The 15617-nt window shown below is 46.6% G+C and overlaps 1 protein-coding gene and 1 long non-coding RNA gene across 2 annotated transcripts in view; both read right to left on the bottom strand.

Moving 5' to 3' along the window:
• The window catches only part of LOC138515433 (uncharacterized), a 239363-nt gene that overhangs the window by 90076 nt on the left and 133670 nt on the right, over nucleotides 1–15617 (bottom strand).
• LOC138517047 (uncharacterized) lies at nucleotides 7442–14166 on the bottom strand. Its single transcript, XR_011282346.1, has 4 exons — nucleotides 13989–14166; nucleotides 9813–9909; nucleotides 9251–9351; nucleotides 7442–8284 (listed from the first exon to the last, which is right to left on the bottom strand). It is a non-coding gene; the product is annotated as an uncharacterized lncRNA (long non-coding RNA).

Genomic DNA, 15617 nt, shown 5'->3' on the forward strand with positions numbered 1-15617 from the left:
GCCCATTAAGAGGCACCATACTTGGCATGTCAACCTTTCAGATCATATTAATATTTACATTTTTAATTTTATTGGATATTTGTAAGGTGCCTGTACAACAAATGCTGTTTCAAGGCACCACAAGACCAAAGAGGGATAGGAAATAAGAAAGAAAGATAACAATAACGGTCTGACAAGGTCTTGTGACATTCGGATCGTGCAAGGGCAGTAACAAGAAGTGCAAGGGGGGGTACCGGTCTGCACAAAATGCAAAGTGCTAAATTCTGAAGGGAATTGCAGGGTAAAGGGGAGAGAGTGCACGTGAAAGGGGAGGTAGAGAGAGGGGAGGCACAGGGGCTAGCTGGGTGCTGAAGGGTGGCCAGGAGGGCAAGTGCTAGTGATTGCATGGGGTGAGGGTCCACGTGGTATGTGCAAGGAGCGGGTGGCAGGGCTGGGGCCTTTGCCCTGTAGGATTCAGAGGGAACCGTGCAGCCAGTCACTGTGGCAGACAGGGGTGTTAGTAGGGGATGGGGAGAGGGAAGGAAGAAGAGAAAAGGAGGGTCTTGAGAAACTTCTGGGACTTGAGGAGATCCGGCTCCTTCCTGAGAGGGGCAGGGATGCCATTCCAGAGGGAGTTTCCTGCAGCGGAGAGAGATCTACCCCCCCCCCACTCTCTGCTTAGAGAAGCGTCTGATCTGCAGAGAGCTGGAGCTAGAAGTCTAGCAGGGAGGTATTTAGGGAGAGAGATTTGGATGTAGCAGATATCAGGCCTCAGAAAGCCTTGTGGATAATGCAGACGGTCTTGAACTTGATCCTAGCAGCAACCAGGACCCAGTGACGAGGTCGGTCTTTGAACGATTTTGTAAATTGCGAGATTCCACTCAATGATTGCTTCATTCTAACAGCTGCCATTAGACATCCAGAGACACAAATGCCCAGATAGAAACTCCTGCACCTGTGGAATACAACAATGATTGCGGAACATTTTTGGGATTTTAATATTTTCCTTGCCAGAGACCAACCCAGTATTGCAGACTTAGTTCATAAAACAGTCGATGCATTAATAAGATGTTGTATGGCTCTGGGAGCTCATGGCAGTGCACAGGATCATTTGCATAGACTAGCGTGCGGAAGGACATGTGCCCTATTTCGTGATATCTGCAACCCAGCAATGCTTCATAAAGGCTATGCCCGACACCAGATTGATTCAGAAAAAAAGAGACATGCAGTGTCCATTACTTCCACTCCTAGCGCACGCCTTATCCTGATGATTGACCCTTCGATGTCCAAGACACCGTACGGACTCTTCGATGACACAAGTACCTGCCGACATTTAGATTAATTTACCTTATCGAAGGCGGTGCTCAGGTCCATGAAGGCCAGATCAATCGGTTCATTCTCCACAAACAAGAAGCGTGCAGTTAATAAATAACGGCTTAATGCACCCTCAGACGTCCCCAAACCCTTCAGCCAATAAGCCTTTGATCTTCCCCAATTTCTCTTTAATTATTGGGAAGATGACTGCTTTTTTCACCAGGATACTGGAATTTTACCCATGTTCTGGATAGCATATAAATAGTAGTCAGTAGAGGTGCTCACACTTCAATATGTTCTTGATAAACATCAGCGGGAACTCAGTCAGGCTGGAAATCAGTTATGGGCCTGTAATTTAATGGCTTCCATCACCGCAATTAAGGAAAATGTCAATGGGGTGCAATCACCTGCTGTAGATTATTAATAAATGAACTGCCCAGATTTGGCGAGGATCGTGCGTCGTCTTCATATATATCAGGCTCTCTATACAGGAATTGCAAATACTCCCTCCATTCCTGCTCTTGAGCGTTTACTTCAAGGTCTGTGCTTCTGAGGTTATAAAGTGGTTCTTGTGCCACTATATCCTTTTTTTGGATTGTCCTCTAGGTAAGCTGCCTTCAAGTATAAGCAGGGCAAGTTGAAGTATAAGCATGGCAAGTTGTTCAATTCAGTTTCACGTTTTGCTAGAGAACCATTGTAATTAGCTCAAGCAGCTGATCTGTTAAGCTTTATTGCTTCCGAGTTCTTTACACACATAATTAATTCAGTTTTAGCTGAGTTATATTGGTTATCAAGCCACTCCCTTGCTTTTTTTTTTTTTTACTATGCCGGGACGAGCTAACTTAGAATATTTTAGTCAACTTTAGTAAGAGAGGGTCAAAAGTAGACAGAATAAGATCCGTTCCACATGCTCTTTCAATAACATTGAAAAGTATTTGGGGGTTGCATGCAAATATCTTTTGGTTGATTATGTCTTATTCAATGAGGCCCCTCCTAGGCCTTTTAGTTCGATTACCTAAAAGTTTTACGTCCATCAAATGAGGTAAATTGGCTCCAAGCTATAAGTTGGCTTGGCATTTAATTATATGTTTTATTGGGTGATGATCACTGAATATGTCTGTGATTACCATAAACTGCACCAGCGTGCAGCCAATATAGAGAAGTCGTGAAATGAAGAATTCCCATGGTGGCACCTGAAGGGAAAACACTGCGGACGGTCATCAATAGAGCCGGGCCATTAAGCAAGTATAGAACATTAGCGCCTTAGTACACAAACAGGGAACTAATAGCCCATCTATATGGCTTTTGATACTGAGCAAGCTTTTCCAGCTGTTCAGCATCTGGGGCTATTACAGATGTGCAAGAGCCTCTAAGATTGCCCATTACCAAAGAGCAATTCAAACACTTGCAAACAGTTTGCCTTATTGTTATAAAAAGGCTTTACATTGTAGCTTAAGTAAGATTTCATGAATGTAGCCATTCCTCCAAAGTGTCTCCCTCAGGGATTCTGATCTGCTTTCATTTGGTACATAGAATAAGCATCCAACACCAGCTCCTCTACAGCCCAAGTTTCCTGCAGCAATATTATGTCAAACCTGTTCAAATGGAGTTGCATATCACCGGGAGGAGCAAACAGGTGAGCCACTCATGAGAGACACAAAGGCAGTGCTTTGCAATTTAAAGCACAACAAACTCTCACATAGCACACAACTGGCGACTGAGGAAGTAGGGGAGAGGTGTTCCCTGAGAGACCCGGGAAACACCTGAGAAATCAAGAGGCATGTACAATAATCCAGTATGGCGTAGCAGGAGCAGAGAGCTGGTGGAACAATATACCCTGGTTACTTTGAGCCGATTGGTCCATAACCTCCTACTTCGGCTGCTGATCTCCTAAGAGAGTCTCTAAAGCTTGGTACACTGGCCAGCTACTACAGTTAAAGAAAATATACGAAGGACTTGAGAGAAGATGGCATCCCACCAAATTGCCTGAATATGCCGAAATGGCAAATGCAGTCCTAACAAGATATATAAATGCTATTTTTAAAGGCAAAATCGGATTTCTTAGCAGGAAAGATTACAGCAGCGGCTAATCACTCTCAACAACTTTTTAGAGTAATAGCCAACTTTGTGTGTCCCACCAAGATACTTCCTGCAAAGCAATCGTCGACCGAACAGGCTGATGCCTTTAATATTTTCTTTATGGATAAGATCAAAACAATCCTGTAAAGTATTAAACCTCAAAGAGAATCAGAAAACAATTATTCCCCCCCCCCCACCATCTGGACACAAGGACGATGTCGAGGTGAGGAGAGAGCCTCAACATTTCACCTTTTCCTTTTAAGCCAGTGTCAGAAGAGAAGATCCATGCTCCCCTCACAGCTCTAAAACCTACTAATAACACACTCCCCCCCCCCTCACCGCATGTGCAACAAAGCGTGCATGGTCTCGGACCTAGCACCTTTTGTGACAAATTTTATAAATGCGTCATTTAACCAGGTGTCTTTTCCAGCGGAATTGAAACTGAAGAAGCCAAACCTGGACCCAGACAACCTTCAGAAGTACTGGATTTCTTTTCCAGCGGAATTCAAACTGAAGAAGCCAAACCTGGACCCGGAAAACCTTCAGAAGTAGTGGATTTCTTTTCCAGCGGAATTGAAACTGAAGAAGCCAAACCTGGACCCGGACAAACTTCAGAAGTACTGGATTTCTTTTCCAGTGGAATTGAAACTGAAGAAGCCAAACCTGGACCCGGACAACCTTCAGAAGTACTGGATTTCTTTTCCAGCGGAATTGAAACTGAAGAAGCCAAACCTGGACCCGGACAACCTTCAGAAGTACTGGATTTATAAAACCAGATGGACGCCATCAGAGATACAGGGAACCTAATCACCCTACTACCACTTGACCTGTCCGCGGCATTTGATTTATTGGACCATAATAAATTATGCCCAACACTAGCAAATAACTTTCACTTCTCTAAGGAAGCAACCACCTGGATCAAATCATTCTTGGCTGACGGCACCTCTTGAGTAGCCATTAGCAATGTAGTAGCTGATCCCATAACAGTCCCACTGGGCGTCCCACAAGGATCCTGCCTCTCCCTCACGCTCTACAATGCTTACACCAAACTCCTCTTCGCTGCCCTGGATGCCATGGGGGTAATATATACCAACTTCGCAGATGATACTCAGATACTCAGCCCAATCACAGGCAATCTTGAACAGGACACCATCTGTGTAAACAAATCTACTCACTAATCCAGAACTGGATGGCGACCAACAGCCTCTGCCTCATTGGAGAAAAAATAAATCCTCATAGTAGGTGCCCCTGCCCGCCTAAGCAAGCTTCACCCAGAGTACACTTACATTTTCATAAATGGCACCCCATTCACTATCTCGAACCATGTCAAAACTCTAGGGGGTATGCCTGAACTCCTGCCTTAGCATATGCAAACACATAAACTCACTTGCCTCCTCCACGGCTTACAAACGTATTGCCCCGAGTCGACCTTTCCTCACACCCCAGAACTGCATCACACTTGCAAGAGCCCTCATCCTCACCAAGCTAGACTACTGCAATGTAGTCCTTCTAGGCACCTCAAAGAAAAACAGGAGAAAGGCCCACTGGCTGCCCATACAAGCAGGAATACTTCATAAACCCCTCACCATCACACACAAATGTGTCACCTCAAAAGCCCCTATTTACCTTAAGCAACGCCTCACACTCAGAACAGCAGCCAGAACACTCCGATCCAACGTCAACACACACTTACTCATCCCCTACTTCAAAAAACGCTTGAACTGGTAGCTCCAGCTTCCCTGTAGCAGCCCCCAGAATTTGGAACTCACTCCCCACCAACATTTGCACCAAGCCTAGCCACACAAAATTCAAGAAACTATTAAAAACTTGGTTCTTCAATAAATTCTAATCCCACTACTGACACTGGGCCTCATCACGAGTTGGGCGGTAACGCCGGCGCTATTAGCGCTGGCGCTATCTGCCCTACCGCCAAACCCCCCGGTGCTATTAGTGCCGGATCATGGGTTTGGCGGTAATGGAATTCCCCATTCCCCACCGAGCCCATTCGTGAATGCCCCATTCCCCATTGGGCTCACTGAGGAATTTTCATGCTCATACTGCTGGCGGATTTCTCGCCGGCGGTATGAGTGCAAATTTTTGGCTGATTTCCCCCCAGCTCAGAGCTGGGGAGAAATCCGCTGAAGCCCTGATTTGGCGGACCCTTAAATCCGGCGGTAATAGCGCGACCGCCGGATTTAAGGGTTACCACCAAACTCATGATGAGGCCCACTGTATATGACATCGGCTCATCCGCCTGGCCTCCAGTTCTGAACCCATGTATATTATTGTCAACAACTCATTTTATCTATATTCCAACCATGTCTACCGTGGACCGAGCAAAACTGGAAATCTTGTAACTATCCTTGTAACCAGCTCTAAATCACTCCACCATGAAACCAATAATCGTGTAAGCCTTCTTTTTTACTGCTTTTATCGTGTAACCATTAAGATTTTAAGTATGCCTGTAACCTACGCCGTGATACCCCCGGGTTCAGGTGTATATCCAAATGCAATAAATAAATAAATAAATAAATACTGCCCTATTGCAGGTCTTCCTTGGCCTGGAAACATTCTAGAAAAGACGCCACCATACAATTTCAAGACTGTATCGAAAGAGAGGGCTTTCTAGACCCCCTACAATCAGCATATGGGGCCAAAATATGGTACATAAACAGCATTAATCGCGGTGTGGGACGAATTATTGCAAGCGGGAGATGATGGTAAACTATCCCTGCTCGTAATGCTCGACCTATCTGCGGCTTTCGACACTGTGGATCACAATGTTCTATTGGAATGTTTGAAAACCACTAGCATTGTCTCAGATAGTGCTCTTAAATGGTTTACTTCTTTCCTGAATGGGCGCAGACAATGAGTGCAACGGGGGGGCATGGCGCTTGGAGTTCCTGCATGAAACGCTCCCACAATATTGGGGGGTCCCACAGGGCTCCACACTTTCACAACTCTTGTTTAATCTGTATCTCCGCCCACTGATGGCCATTCAGAGAAAACATAACGTCAGTTTCCAATCGTACGCTGACGATACTCAGCTGTACATAAGGCTTGATGACGTAGACGACTCCCTCATCAGAGTGGGTAGGTGTTTGGAAAAAAAATAGGGGCATGGATGGTGTCTAATTGGCTGCAACTCAATCCAAGCCAGACCGAGGTGATCCTTTTTGGAACAAAATATTTACTGGAGGAGTATAGAAGCCCCAACTCCTCCATTTTTGGGCTCAAAAATGAAGTATGTGTCCAAAGTAAAAAACTTGGGGTGCATTTGGCAGAGCGGTATGGATTGTGACGGCCAAGGTTCAGCAAAAGTTCAGGCAGTATTTTATAATCTGCGGCTGCTGCGACAGGCTCTTCCTTACGTCTGAAAAGGATCGTGCCACAGTGCAAGGAACCCTAGTGAACTCAAAGCTGGACTACTGTAATGGATTACTCCCTGGGGCTCCTGCTAAACAAATCCATTGGTTACAAAAAGCACAGAATGCAGCCATTAGATTAGTCTTTGGGGTATCAAAATGTATCCCAATTTCTGGCCTTCTTCGCTCCCTCAACTGGCTAGCGGCGGAGGATCGTATTAAGATTAAACCTGGATGTCTTATATTTAAGTGTCTTAATGGCCTGGTACCAGGATATTTGAGGGTCAAGTTAATAGAATTTCAACCAACTCGGTCCTTAAGATCAGAAGACAAGCACCTGCTTATTATTCCTTTGACAAGACCTATTTTTAGGAGAGATTGTGGTTACTCCGTTTTTTTGGGCACAAACTTTGGAACAGATTTCCACCGGAACTAAGAAAAGGCGAATCTCTGTCCACGTTTTGAAAAGTGCTGAAAATGTACCTCTTTAAGTAAACCCTTTTTACTACTGCAGGTCACTGTCGATATATGACTGATAATGGGTTCTTTATAGTATGATGTATGTCAACCGCCCAGAATTCGATTAAGTTTGTTGCGTGCGTGCCTGAAATCCCTCACTAAAAAAAGAAAAACCACCCTGGGCTTGTGTACGGAAGGCATTCCATCAAAGTACTACATTTCTGAAAGAATACCAGAGAACAGTATTTTTTTATTTAGGTATCAAAAATATTTATTTAAATTGATACATAATCATAAACTGCAAAAATAATCATCAATTAATCTAGAAAAGAACAATTGAATACAGGTAAAAACACCACAAAGGCCACGCACAAGGAATAGGACAAGAAAAGGAAAAGTGACAACTCATTCTCTCCCAAACAACATACAAACTATCCTATTGAACGCATCCAATACAAATTCAGCAATCACAATAACACAACTTATAGATTAACAATGTATCCACAAAACATTTCATCTAATAAGAACAATAGTCCACAATAAATGGGTCTTTCTTCTTTCATTTTTGTTCTATCATGGAATTAATCTAAGTTATTGGGGGTCATAATAAGTTTGCCAGTCCGAGAACTACAGTACCGGTAAGCTTGCTGGTACCGTAGTTCCCGGACCAGCAAACTACGAGCTCTGCATGCGGCAGCCTGACCTGGCTGCTGTCTGGCACCTGCAAGCAGAGTGTGTCGAATGCACCGGCACCAATCACGAATGGTGCCGATGCATCCAGCTTCCCCATTGCCATTGAGCCCTATAGGGTTCAATGGAATGGGGAAGAATATTTTCCGGTGCCCGGGAATGGGCGATTACCGGGTCCAGCAAGGCCGTAATGACCCCAGTATTTGCCCATTCTTGGGCGCAGAAAAGAAATGACACCGGCGGCAGCTGTGCCTGTATTACAGGCATGGCTACCGCCGATGTCATAATGAGGCCCACTGTCCGATATTATGGCATTTCCAAGACTCAAACAGGACCAAGCGGTTTCGACGTAGGGGTGTTTGTTCACCACGTCTTCATCAGGAGGTTAAAAAGACATTCTAGAACAAAACAAAAAAAAAAACTGAAAAATATATTTACATGGTCACATGAGTCAAAAAGTGTGGATGGAAAATGGAGACTACCTTTGATAACCGAATGGCAATATTCTTCATTCCACACATGATTGACAATCAATACCTTGGTAGAATGCCCCATGCTTAGACACACCTCCCTAATGTCAGGTGAATCCATAGTAAATGGGGGGGCCATAGTACCCATGCCTTCAGCCACCAATGGTGAAGCAAAATGAAATGGGGCCAACACCATACCTTAGTGAGAATTAACAATAAATATGAACATAATTAAAAGAAGGAAACACGAGACCCCAAAGGAGACAAAAAACTACCTCTATGAGCTGCCAGTATCTGCTTCTAACTCAATTCAATTTTCTCGAAGTATACACGGGTCTCATGTAGAGACTGTTCTCTAGCTGTTCCATGCCAAGGAATCACGGCTCATTCTATGTTGAAACTTGCCCCATAGCGAGTTTGGCGATAGCCGTGCCGTTAAAACCGTCAAACTCGGGAAAATATTGGCACCCGCCAATGGGAAACTACGGGGTATTCCGACCCCGTCCGGACCCGGTAATTACCCATCGCCGGCTGCCGGTACTCATTACTCCCCATTCCTATTTGAGCCCCATAGGGCTCAATGGGAATGGGGAGGCCGGATACACCGGTCAACCACTCATGAATGGTGCCGATGCATCCGTCGTGTTGTGCTCGCGGGTGCCGGTCTGCCCGCCAGGTCAGACCTGGCGGGCTGATAGGCACCAGCGAGGACAACTCGTAGTTTGCTGGTCCAGTAGCAACGCTGCCGGTAGCTTACCAGCACCGTTACTACCGGACCGGAAAGCTTGTAATGAGGCCCAATGACTTAATAAGTCTATTCATCAGTACATCTGAAAAGTGGGCTGCACCAACTGCAGTCTGCTGGCTAAATTCCAACACAATCGCATCACTTACTCTTGTTCATCCGTCTTAGATTTAGCAGACATGGCTGTCATCATCTGCCTTCAAAACACACACAGCGCCGGAGAAGCATGCAGGAATCAACCGTGAATCTCCTGAAACAAAAGCGAAATGTAATTGTGATTAACCACCCAAGTAATCCAACTGCTGAAGCCATCCAAAGTGTAAAAGAACATATAGCCTCCAATAGTTGAAGGATGAATTGTGCTATGGAGACACGCTAATCAACGAATAGCCGGGATGTATAACGGTATTGCGTGACTTAGATTGGTCACTACAAATCCATTAGCTATGCCTGTGCATTAGAATATACAAAAGTCATCCAACATGGCCTCCACTTAAGAACACTCTGGGCCAACCAACAGGGCTGACAATTTGGCCATAGACATCAATGTTGATAAGCTGTCTAGTTTGCATGGATGGGCCTCCTATTTAAGCTAAACCCATGCGTGCAGCCTCACTTCACGTTGTACTGATTCTGCTAGAGGAAACACTTATCATCGGCCCCAGGCTCTGTGAGCCTTTGCAGTGTATCCAGAACTCAGCGTTTACTTACTGTGAAGTCCTCAAGCAGCCCGCTTCCTCCTACAGCTGTTGTGGTTGAGCGGAGAAGATAGTATTCCGGTCCGTGCACGCCCCCCTGATCTCCGACTCTGGATCGACAAAGAAAGCAAGAGAGAACAAGGTCAGCTGTTGCCCGCGATTCCGGGCAGCAAAATACACATTTTGGAACCATTAACGTGCTCATTAGCACTGCACATACACTGACAAGGTGAAAAGAGATACTTCAAGGCAGCACCCATGCACTCGCTAGCAACACGCAGTACGGACAAGGTTCAAAAGTTACTTTTGAAAGCATGAATGCACTCACAAGCATCCCGCATACTTCAAAGTCTTCTCAGAAGCACCAACACTCTCTGCAGCAGCGCTGACACACGAAAAGGCATCAAAGACATAAATGGCCTCATCACGAGTTGGGCGGTACCCCTTAAATGCGGCGGTAACGCTATTATCGCCAAATGTAAAGGTACGCCCAAACATGAGTATGGCAGCATTTAAGCGCTGGAAATATTCCCATTTTTGTGCGCAATCATCTGGGTATCACCTGCACTAACTATGCAGATGATACCCAGATTCTCATACCACTTACTGGGGATTATGATAAGGATTTGGCCTTGGTAAATAAAATGTACCTCATCATCCAGGCATGGATGGCAGTCCATGGTCTATGCCTGAATGATGGAAAAACTGAACTCATCATTCTGAGAACTACGCCTAACCTCAATGAACTCAGTCATAAATACACCTCCTTTAATATTGATGGCAACACCATCAAGGTCGCCAAAGAGGTAAAAACCATAGGTTTTTACCTAGATTCTAGCCTCACCTTTGCCAAACAGGTTAATTCCATGCTCTCTGCCACGGCTTATACATGTAAATTGATTAGAGCAGGCAAACCATTCTTGTCTAATACTAGTTGTACTACTCTGGCCAGAGCTCTAATTTTGTCCAAACTGGACTATTGTAACGCCCTATACCTGGGCGCCAATAAGTCTATTGTCAGAAAAATCCAGACTCTACAGAACAACACTCTTAGAGCAGCACTGGGCATAGCCAGGAAAGAGCATATTGCTGAAATAAGGAGACAGAATAACTGGTTCTCCCCCAGCGACAAAATCCTAGTAAAAACTGCCTCACTTACTCACAGGTGCCTAAACAATGCTGCACCCTGCTATCCCATAGATAGAATTAATAGAAAATCCTCCAACCGGCCCACCAGAGCTGCTAACAGTAACTGCCTGCTGGTTCCAAGGTTCAAACTAATGAAAGCCGGTGGTAGCAGCTTCCCAGTCAAAGCTGCACAGCTCAGGAATTCCTTACCTCCCTTTCTGAGGGTGGACCAAACATACTCCAACTTCAGACAGAACATCATCAACTGGTTCAAAGAAAATTACCATTAAATACACGCCAGCTACCGTCCTACTATCCCACTCTTTTGCACTGTAAATAGACAATAAACAATAGACTGTAAATAGACTATAACCTGTTGAACCTCTTTCTCTATGTAATGTCTTCTAACCTTGCTTACTGTATGTATATATCTTGTTATTGTAATCGAATCTTCGACTGTATGATAATTGTGTGACATTGTAACTATGTAACCATAAGCTGAAAATATTCATGTACCTTCACCCTGATACCCTCGGGTCTGGCGCCCTTTACAAATAAACAATTAGCATTGCTCTATTGGGGCGCGGTAATTGCGGCAAAAATGCACCATTGGGTCCAATGGACCCAATGGGGAATAACCATTACCGCCCAACCCTTGATCCGGCGCTAATAGCGCAGGACCAGGTGGCGGCAACGCTATTAGCGCAGGCGGTATCCCAGCAGTAATACTGCTAGGATTCTGCCAAACTCGTGATAAGGCCTAAAGACATTCTACGGACACTGGTGCTACATTCCACTGCCGTGCAAGACAGTAGAACCAATTTGCCAATCTAACTGCTCTGAAGTTGAAGAGCAAGGAGTGTGAACAGCACTAAATCCTTAAAGGAAGAGAAGCAGCATAAAAAGTAGAAAACAATCAGCCACAGCAGGACTGGGCATCTCCAGTGAAGTTGTAACTCAAGCCACACACAGACAACAACCAAAACGACATGCCCCTTTGGGCGAAGATACATGGTAGTCACCAACACCCATGACACGCACATTCTTTTCCTAGGTGAGAACCCCTGCAGCAGCCCGAGGCCCAGAGGTATCAGTTGGTCATACTATGCACTACACAACCCAGCAAGGCATCATAAGTCCTGGTGCCCCCACAGAGTCCAAGGTAAGCGGTACAGAACGCGAGGCCCACATAATTACTCTGCCCGTGTATCATGGATTTTTTTTAAGTACACCAGTTGTCACAACTCTTGGGTGAGCTCAGGGCGAAGTGCATGCTGCCAGATCTGACACCAATGCCCTACGGCGGGAGTTGATAGTAAATAAAGAACGTACGGAGGAGCTAGCCAGGCAGATGCTCCAGGCTGAAGCAGGACAAATCCCACTACCAGGATCAGTTCCTGTTGCCGTTCTGCCGGCTCTGGTCCAAGTAGTCGTACCAGAGGCAGTTCCTCTGGCTCCACCCGAGCGATTCATGGGGGATCCCCAAAAATGTGCGTTTTTTATGAACCAGTGCAAGCTCCATTTTCTCTGCCGACCTGGAGTATTCCCCACCATTCAATCTAAGGTAGATGTCGTTCTGTCATACTTAGGAGGACATGCAGCTAATTGGTCCATCCCATTGGTAAATCGAGACAACCCTCTTCGGCGCAATTTCCAAGGGTTCCAGAGGAGCTGGAGAAGCTGTTTGCTCACCGGCATCAGGGGCAGGCCCACTACAACAAACTGCTTTCACTGCATCAGGGAAGCCAAGATCTGCAGTATTACGTCTCTACCGGCTGGTGGCAGAATCAAACTGGCCAGAGGAGAAACTAACCACCTTGTTTTATCGCAGCCTTTGCGGAGAACTGAAGGATTTCTAGGTCCAAGTAGTGAATCTGATGGAGGGGTGTGTGAATATATCGATTTGGTTTTGCCGCTGGATCGCTGTTTACAGTATTGAAAATCGGATCACAAGCAATCAGAGGGACGGTCTTTCTACATACGCTCAAAGGAAAACCCGGTACGCCCTAGTGAGAACCATCTGGAACCCATGCAACTGGAAGGTGTCCGAGGCCCACTCACTAAGGACGAACTGGAAAGAAGAAGACAATCACAGTTATGCCTGTATTTTGGGAAGGAGGGCCATTTCCTCTGCGACTGTCCTGTAAAACCCCTTAGAAAGACTGTAGGAGCTATGGACTCTACAGATCTACAGATCCAAATCTTTTGGTGGCATGGGAACCTACTACATCAAACTTTCTCTCCCTAAATATCTTCCTGCTAGAGTCCTCCAAACCTCTAACTCCAACTCTCTGCAGATCAGATGTTTCTCCAAGCAGAGAGTGGGTAGGGGTAGATCTCTTTCTTCGAAAGGAGCCTCCCTCCAGAACGGTTTTCCTACCCCCTCAAACTTGAGCCGGATCTCCGTAAGTTCCAGAAACTTCTTAAGACTTTCATTTTCTCCTCCTCCTTCCCTCGCCTCCTTTCTTGTTAATATCCCCTGCCTGTGACTGGTGCCTGGCCCTCAGGCTTAGTGATTAGTTGTTATTTCCTGTATTCATGCTTCCAGCTGAACATCTTGGGTGAAAGGTGATTTTGTGGGAAGTGCCCATATTTGTGCTACCCTCACTTTTTGCTGTACAGGAGCACACCCCAATGAGAAAGCAAGTATTATCATATGACTGATGCCTGTACAACACGAACGATGCTCATGAGCGACTCCCAGCATGTGCATGGCTGCTGTGGCTGCTGTGGCTGCTGTGGCTGCTGTGGCTGCTGTGGCTGCTGGAGCGTGGAATGCAGTGGGGGTAGGGCTGGGATGGGGCTGGAATGGGGCTGGAATGGGAGGAGAGGAAGGAGAGGAAGGAAGGCAGGCGGTGGATATGGATGAATAGAGAAGCATAGATGTGCTCACCGCCTCCTGGGATCCTCCACTGGAACTAGAGCTGTATAATGCAGGTAAGGGCAATGTGCCAAGAAGGAGCCCCCACCGGGATCCCCCCCATGGCGCTCGCTGCCAGGGGAGAGGGGGGGGGCAGGGACAGGCCACCACCAGAGAGTGGCAGAAGCGCCCGTCACTCACCTGCAGGGAATTAGGCATGAATTACTGCTGCTCCATAGTTTGCGCTGCATTTTCCATTTTTTAATTCATCTTTTGAGGAGTAAATGCGCGCAGGACCGGGCAGGAGGTCCCGGGAACACGTCCCCCTCTCAGAGCCCCCCAGAGGGACTGTGATACCAGGGTATGGGTTTCAGCGGCAGGGCCGGGAAACAGACATGCGCAGTGCAGAGACACACTCAACAGAGCATGCGCAGAATGACCAAGAAACACGAGCCATGGCTTCAGTAGCAAACCCGGGAAACAGACATGCGCAGTGCAGAGACGCTCCATCAGAGCATGCGCAGAGTAACCAAGAAAAACGTGCTATGGCTCCAGTAGCAGAGCCGGGATACAGACATGCGCAGTGCAGAGAAACTTTCATCAAAGCATGCGCAAAGTGACCGAGACAAACGAGCCATGGCTTCAGTACAGTGCCGGGAAACAGACATGCGCAGTGCAGATATATTTTCATTACGGCATGCGCAGAGTGACCGAGAGCCCAGGGCTATGGGCTTCGTCAGCAGAGTCCGTAAACAGACATGCGCATTAGCGTGATACAATCATTAGAGCATGCGCAGAGTAACCGAGATTTCCGCGCTGAGCTTTGGTAGAATGGCTGGGAAACAGACATGCGCATTGCAGAGATACTTAGCCGAGCATGCGCAGAAGTAGACACGGCTCATCGGAGCATGCGCCGAGGGAAGAGCGCAGTCTAAGACACTAATCATTCCAGCCTCCATACAAAGGGAGTCAGAGGTGTGTGAATCTGGCCATGTGGCTGTTTCCTGTGTGTGTGTTTGTCTCTGCCTGGATTATTGGGTAAGGAGTGTTCTGGTTGGAATGTTATGATGGGAGTGCCTGTGTTCCAGAACAGTCAGCTGGGGACTTATGCTGGCACAGGGGGGCCGGTGGATGTTTCTATCCCCTAGACCTGTCCTATGTTTGCCCTACCTTTCCCTGTGTACTTACCTGTGACCCAAAGAACCAAGTAAAGACCACTTGAACTACTCATGACTCCTGAGCATCTGTGAAACCCCAACTACCTCTCGTGTAGCCTCAATATGGCCAGTGCAGCTCCCCCAGTGACCATGCAGCGATAAGCATGAAGTCACGAAACATGAGGAGTGGCAGCGCCTAGGCCCGAAGGACCCCCCTGGAAAGCATCCATCTCAGAGCATGGCAAGCAGGTCCGGGAGAAGTCCACCTGTTTAGAACGTTGGGGTGAGGCCCACCCGCTTACGATCAGCACAAAATCAGCATTCCAGACAGCAGGGAGAAGCTCAGTGTGACCAACAATGTCAGAGGAGGACATCCCGGCCACTGTGCCTGCTGGACTTTCAGAGGCTTTTCCACGTGGTCACGGTAACATTACCCCATGGCAACTACCCAGGTATTTGACCTCAGAGTCCCAAGTAACATGGGGCCCTGGTGGGTCAGATGGATGAAAGACTTCAAGGTGCATGTGGGGTCAATGGCCCCCATTGATGAAGAAAGAAGAAAAAACATTCTTACCTTAGCGGTGGGTGTCGCTGTGAGAGATATCCTCTACGAGTTGGTTGACATGGAAAAGGCAACATACCAGAAAATTCAAGAGGTGCTTGACACCTACTT

Source organism: Ambystoma mexicanum, chromosome 6q, assembly GCF_040938575.1.
Source record: "Ambystoma mexicanum isolate Mex_15411 chromosome 6q, UKY_AmexF1_1, whole genome shotgun sequence".
Taxonomy (NCBI): Eukaryota; Metazoa; Chordata; class Amphibia; order Caudata; family Ambystomatidae; genus Ambystoma; species Ambystoma mexicanum.